The following is a 7,396-nucleotide window of genomic DNA, read 5'->3' as shown; positions in this document are numbered from 1 at the left end:
AGAGATTATACACATAACACCAATGAGGATATTTAAGATGTTCTTCCATAACATCAAAGAATTCCTCAATGATGTGTGGTAGCAAAAAATGAACAAGGTTGTCATGAGATGATGATTCTGTGTGTGTGTAAATGAAAATCAAACTGAAGAACTCCTAGAAGCAGATTCTGAAGAATTGATTAGAGCATATATTTGAATAAGAGGTAGGAGAGACATAGATTAATAATGAAGTAATGACCTCAGGAAAATTTACAGTGAAGGGTTTTTCAGTTTTGGTCCTTAAAAAGTTTAAAAACATGGGATCCACCACCAAATATTTTTTTAAAAAAGATGGATGTTCATGACACATTGCTTCCTTATAACCAAATCTATGATGTAAAAGAAAAGAAAAACAACACATATCTGTGTGCACATTTCTTTTGTTTCACATCAGAGGATAATGTGCTTACAACATAACAAGGTTTGTGGGAGACACATGTTATGCAATGGAGTAGGCACACAATAACCACACTTATGAACTAATAGAAGTATCTATCTGCATATTTCTTAAGTGACTGAAACTTTCTGAAGAACTCTCAAGGAAGCTTACCTAGGAAATAATGTAGAAAATGTTTTTATCACCATGGCAGGTGACTACTCCTTGGTGTTATCAATCTTGAAGACCTCCAAGATGTGACATAGAAGATAGCCACAGTGACAATTGTGATCCTGTGAAGGGCAAAGATAACGTGTGTGTTTCTGTCTGGGTTTTTAATCATAAATTAAAGTTAGAAAAATTTAAAAAGAAAGTGTATATAATAAGTATATAAAGGATGAATCCATATTTGTATAAAATGTGCTTGTATATTTAAGTAAATATTACTATAAAATAGTCAAAATTTAAAAATGTAAAAAAATGTTAAAGTAAGATAACATTAATATATTATTGGAGGAAAAAATGTATAAATTTTACTATATGTGAAATAATTAGTAGTAATAAATTCTATTCCAATATTTAGCTTTCCTCACCACTTACTGATTTTCCCAGAGAAACTTCTAGTCCTGTAAGGTCAATTCTTGATAATGTGCAGTTACATTCTCATAGCTGGGAAATACACTTGACAAACAAGCAGCTTAAAGAAGTACAGGGCTTATTTCTTATTTACAATTTGAAGCAGGAGTTTCATTATGGTGGGTAAAGCATAACAAGAGAAGATAGCTAGGGTGTTATATCTTCACATCTGCCGGGAAGTAGAGAGAATGAGCTGAGTGTGCTAAGCTGGATTGGACAGTAACACTGCAAGCCCCTCCCTAAGTGACACACTTCCTCCAGCAAAGCTCTACCTCCAAAAGACTCTATAATTTTCCCCAAATTGCCACCATTTGGGAATTAAGTAGTTAAACACATAAACCGATAAAAAGAAATTACTCATTTAACCACCATATTCCACTCCTGGCTCCCATAGATTCTTGGCAATCTCATGATACAAAATACATTCATGACAACTTTAAAAGTACCCATAGTCTATAGCAAGCCTAACACTTATCCAAAAACTGAAGTATCCTCCAACACTAAAGGCAACGCATTAACTAAAAGCCCAAAAAGGGAGAATGGAAGCACAGCACAGAAAGACTGGGAATCAAGGCAAACAGTAACTCCTACAGCTCTTTATCTGGTACTTGGGACTCCTGATGAAATCCTCTGGTCTCTAAAAGGCTTGGGTAGCTTTGTACCTAAAGCTGTGCTGACTGAGGTCTCCTCCCAAATTCACCTCAATCCCTCACTTTCCTTTGGTAGTCATTACTTAGTCCAGGCATCTCCAAAATTCTGGTTTCTTCATGTTAACAAGCAGTTCATCTTCACAGATTCACACATAGCCTCAAGTGGCTTCCTTGCAAGGATCATAGCTATGCCTCACACGGTCTAGCCTGAGTGAGTATGTGGAGCCATTATCCTCTATTTTCTGTACCCTTAATGCTTTCAAAACTAGTAGCATTAAGACAATGATGCTAAAACTTTCTAGCAAGAGGAGATGAACCTTTCCCCAAAAGGTGGAGAACATCTACAGCATTTCTGGTACTTTGAATGGATGTCCCCCAATAGATTAAGGAGTTTATGAAAGCTTTGGATCTCCAACCACCTGTCTAAACAATGTGTCTCTGTTGGAGGATCCTAGGGTCAAGCCATAAGGTATGTTTGGGGGTGAATCTTGTATTCCTGGTAAATTAGTTTAAATTCAAATTTGCTCAAGTTATCAGGATGTACACTGAATGCAGCCAGCCTCCCTGCAAGAATGTCAAGGAAACTGACATGGTCTATTTGACACCCTCTGTAACCTCAAAAGCTAAGCCTCCACAGTCCATACCTCTGTCTGCATCTTCCTCCTGGAAACTCCTGCCAGAATGATGCATCAAGCTCTGCCCATAAGACTATAAAGCTTTTCTAGTCCAAAGTTCCAAATCTATCCATATTCTTCCCACAAGCTAGTTCCAAAAGACTAAAACTACATGCTCAGGTCCCTTGTAGAAATGGCTCATTCTTGGTTCCAATTTTCTGCTGCAGGCACCCTCCAGTTCTCAACAGCTCCACCACCTTTCTTAACAGTGTCACCAACTGGGGATAAAGTATTCAGACACATGAGTCTATGTGAGAGATTCCACATTCAGCCACCACACATCTATACCAGGTTTTCTGTTTTCTATATCATGCTGTACTTTCTATGTTTAGAAAAAATTACAAATACCATTGTGTTTACAATAACCTATATATACTACTACCATAACAACAGGCAGTGTGATTTTTGTAACTCAGGAGTAATATTTATAAGTTATTGTTTCCTGTATTATCAGGGTGATTGCCTACAGCAAGTATCATGTTGATATCAAACAATCATAAAGTATAACATCAAAATAAATATTTGCTGTTCTTTATTCACCCAGTATGTATCTCCCCCCTCTCTGTGTGTGTGTGTGTGTGTGTGTGTGTGTGTATATGTATATATATATATGTGTGTGTGTGTGTGTGTGTGTGTGTATTTGTGACAAACTAATTTTAATTTTAGTTTTCTTGTATGAAAACTTAAGTAGGGTATTATTTACAGGAGCATATTCAATTTACCAGTGGCTACACAACTGACTCAACATCACCTGGCAATTGTTAACTACCAAGTGTTCCTCAGAGTAATATTAGTCTGCATGAGTGACTCCCTCATCCATGATTTAATGTTAATAACCCAATGTTATGCAGGTGTTGTGCAGCCAAATATAGCTGATATGTGCTTATTATTAGGACAATGGCCATGTCTTTACTAGAAGACAGAATTTCATGTCACTCCTCCTCATTCTTCTGTTCTTAAATTCTTTCCTCTGCCTCTTCTGGGATGTTTCCTAACTGTAGAAGTAGTTGTTATCCATATTCTGTTTTTTTTCTGAGCATTCAATAATCAGTAATTTTCAGTACTTTGACAAGTTTTGTGCATATGCATTAACTGCCACCCACTATAGAAAAAAGCTTCTAAATAAAGCAGAGAGGAGCATTAATCTATTGTCATAAGTATAAATATTTAGACAGTAGTTTGACACAGTAATCAGTTTCCCCCTAGGATTGATGACCTCCCCCACCATGATGTTTTTACCAAGTTTACCAGGTATGTATTCCCTCCCATGCAACAGGTCCCAAATCCAGTAAGAAATCAAAACAACCATGCTGCTGTTTCACCAGGATTTTTGTTTCTTAGAAATTCATTATTGTACCACACAGAGTCCACCACTAGGTTACACTACTGAGGATATTAAGGTTTTACCAGCCTGCATAATACCTTCCTGTGTTATGAAGGCTTGCTACAAGAGAGGTAGCTGTGCTTAGCTTGAGCTTGATTTGTCTATGCCCTACAAACAGGGTGTGGTATCTTTAGCAGTAAAGACTTATTAGTTTTAGTGGGCAAAGAGAATCAAAGACAAAGGCCTTCATTCTTTTCTGCACCTCTAGGACCTTGTTGAAAAATAACCAATAGAGAAGCCCAACTTGACACTGGAATTTTCGTTTAATAACCTATAGTTTCAGAGGTCAGTATTATTCACTTATGCAGAGTACCACCTTAAAACTCTTGTATTTTAAGTATAGTTTATAATATAATAGTGCTTTGTGTAATAGGCTTTGACATCACTTTTGCTTACATATCTTCCATCCATCAAAATTCCTCTTCCTCACTGAGCACTCCCCACCATCATCCTTTTCTATATTTGTTACCTCTAAAGTTCTATTTTTGCACAAATTTTATTATTCTTTACAGATGAATGAGCTTTCATTGTTCATAAGTACCACATTTTCATTATCCTTTTGGCTGATTACATTTTCTAGGTTTTATGAATAGACCAGTAATGAACATGGGTGTTTAAGTATCTCTGTAGTAGGATATGGAGTCCTTTTGAGTATATAACCCAGAAGGATTATAACTGAGGCATATGGTAGTAATATTTTTTAGATTTTTGAGAAATGCACAGTGATTTCCATAATGGCTATAGCATTTTATGTTCCTACCAACAGCAAATAAAGAGAACCCCATATTCATATTAAACAGGGTTTTTTTTTTTTTAATCATTGTTTGCTTGAATATAGCCATTCTATTGGGGGTTAGATGAAATCTCAAAGTAGTTTAATTTGTGTTCCCTCATGGCTAAGGATGTTGAACACTTTGTAAAATATTTATTATCAGTTTGTATTTCCTCTTTTGAGAACTATATTGAGTTCCATTGTTCTTTTTGATTGGGTTGTATGATGGTTTGATTCATGTGTCCCCCAAAAACTTAGTTGTTCTGAATGCTAGGTTCTCAGCTGACAGAAATTTGGGAGTTACTGCCTCTTGAAGGCAGTGTATTGTTGGGGGTGGGCTTATGGGTATTATAGCCAGTTTCCCTTGCCAGCGTATGGCTTCATTTCCTGTTGCTATTGTCTTGTCCACCTGATGTTATTGAGGAGTTGATGCCCACCCTCTTTTCATGTCATCATTTTCCCCTGCCATCATGAAGCTTCCCCCCAAATCTGTAAGACAAAATAAACCTTTTTTTCCCCACAAGCTGCTCTTGGTGGGGTGTTTTTTTCTTTCTTTCTTTCTTTCTTTCTTTCTTTCTTTCTTTCTTTCTTTCTTTTTTTTCTGTCAGCAATGCAAATCTGATTGCAACAGGTTGTTTACTTGATGCTTAGGATTTTGTTTCTTTGGTTTGCTTTATATTAATCATCTGTCAAATGTATAGCTGGCAAAGATGTTCTCCCATCCTATAGGCTGCCTATTCACTTTATTATTATTCCATTTGCTGTACAGAACTTGATGAAGTCCCATTCTCAACTGTTTCCCTTAGCTCCTGAGCAATGAGAGTCCTATTTATAAATTCTTCACCTACATCTACATCATAAAGTGTTTTTCCCTATTTTTAACTCCAGAATCTTCAGAATTTTATGCTATGCCCATTTGATTTATGAAATTATTTAACTCCAAAATTTCTGTTTACCTTTGTATGAATCAATTTTCCACTGGTAAGAGTAGGATATTGAAATCACCTATCATTACTGGTTTTTTTTGTAATTTTTTTGTTCATTTTTATTTATTTGAGAGTGACAGACAGAGAGAGAAAGAGGCAGATAGAGAGAATGGGTGCACCAGGGCCTCCAGCCACTGCAAAAGAACTCCAGATGTGTGAGCCCCCTTGTGCATCTGGCTAACGTGGGTCCTGGGGAATTGAGTCTCAAACTGTGGTCCTTAGGCTTCACAGGGAAGCACTTAACCACTAAGCTATCTCTCCAGCTCTCATTACTGTTTTTGATGAACCACTACCTTAATGTGTAGTAATTGTTTTAAGAAATTAACATGAATTTAAAAACAAGATGATTAAATACTATACAAATCAATGATGTTAACTAATTAAAGGACTTTTATAAAAGAGAGAGAGAAAGTGGAAGGGTCTGGGCAGAAGTCTCATGCTTGGGAGGAAAAACCTTTTCTCTGTGATTTGTTGCAGGTGAATCCTAGTTCCAGAGATGGGTCTTCCTCTATAGTGAGCTGTTTGTCAAAGAGGAGTCCCCAATCAATAAAGACCTTTGCCAAAGTGTTTGGCTGCCCACCAGAATGACATTGTAAGACTGTATTGCTGAAGATACCACAGGCTGTAATTAAAGGATATGAAAAAAAGGAGAATTAGGAAGAATAAAATGCATACAGGGTCTAAGGAATAGGGGATTTTTAACAAACCCTTGAGGAACAATCTTGGATTGTCATTTTCTTAGGCTAGGCAAGTATGAATGACATATAGTTCTTTCTACAGTACATGATGGGTGTTCCTGTTGATCAAAGCCTTCTGTGATGGTTTATATTGATTGTCAACTTGATTGGATTTATAATCATATATGAGTGATTAAGTACATTAGGCTAGTTTCTGTGTGCATGTATATGAGGAATTATCTTAATTAATTTAATTAAGTTGGGGCAAGCCACCTTACATATGGATGGCACTGTTCCATTGGCTGAGATCCTGGGCTGAATAAAAAGAGGAGAGCTGGGGCTGGAGAGATGGCTTAGAGTTTAAGCACTTGCCTGTGCAGACTAAGGACCTTGGTTTGAGGCTTGATTCCCCAGGAACCACTTTAGCCAGATGCACAAGGGGGCACAAGTGTCTGGAGTTTGTTTGCAGTGGTTGGAAGCCCTGGCGTGCCCATTCTCTCATTCTTCCTCTCTCTGTCTCACCCCCTCTCTTGCTCCCACTCTCAATCTTAAATAAATAAATAAAGATAAAACAAAAAGTTTAAAAAAATAAGGTGTGTTGGACCATCACACCTGGATTTAAAAAAAACAAAAACAAAAAGAAAAAAAAAGAGGAGAGCTGGCTGAGCAGCAGCACTCAGCAATCTCTGCTTTGTTACTGTGCTGAATGTGACCAGCTGCCTCAGGCTCCTGATGCCATGCCTTCCCCAACATGATGGATTATAACTGCAAACTTAAGTTTAGATAAATCCTTCCCCCTATATGCTGACTTTTGTCAGGTACTTTGTCCCATCAATGAGAAGTTATACATTTTATATCATCAATATATATTTATAGTACTGTTTTATTATTTCTTAAGTGTAGACCTTACTTTTTGCCATGCAATGAATATGGGTGGTATGTATGTGTGCATGGTGACATATGTGTGGGCATATTTGTGTGTCATGATACACATGGGGGCCAGAAATCAACATCAGGTGCTGTCCTTGGTCACTTTCTAGTTTTTTTTTTTACTTTTTGTTTTTTGTTTTTGTTGTTGTTGTTGTTGTTGTTACTGTTGTTGAGATAGTGTATCTTATTGAAACTAAAGTTCACCAATTTGGCTAGACTTGTTAGCCAGCCAGCCTGAGATATTTGTTTGTCTCTGCTTCCCCAGCCATCAC

At 37.0% G+C, this 7,396-nt stretch overlaps 1 non-coding gene across 1 annotated transcript; it reads right to left on the bottom strand.

Moving 5' to 3' along the window:
• Positions 1–427: 427 nt before the first annotated feature.
• LOC123462669 lies at positions 428–531 on the bottom strand. The gene has a single exon (XR_006638451.1). It is a non-coding gene; the product is annotated as a small nucleolar RNA U13 (small nucleolar RNA).
• Between the last annotated feature and the right edge of the window lie 6,865 nt (positions 532–7,396).

Source organism: Jaculus jaculus, chromosome 7 (assembly GCF_020740685.1).
Source record: "Jaculus jaculus isolate mJacJac1 chromosome 7, mJacJac1.mat.Y.cur, whole genome shotgun sequence".
In the NCBI taxonomy this organism is placed as follows: Eukaryota; Metazoa; Chordata; class Mammalia; order Rodentia; family Dipodidae; genus Jaculus; species Jaculus jaculus.
This window is presented reverse-complemented; position numbering and strand designations above follow the sequence as displayed.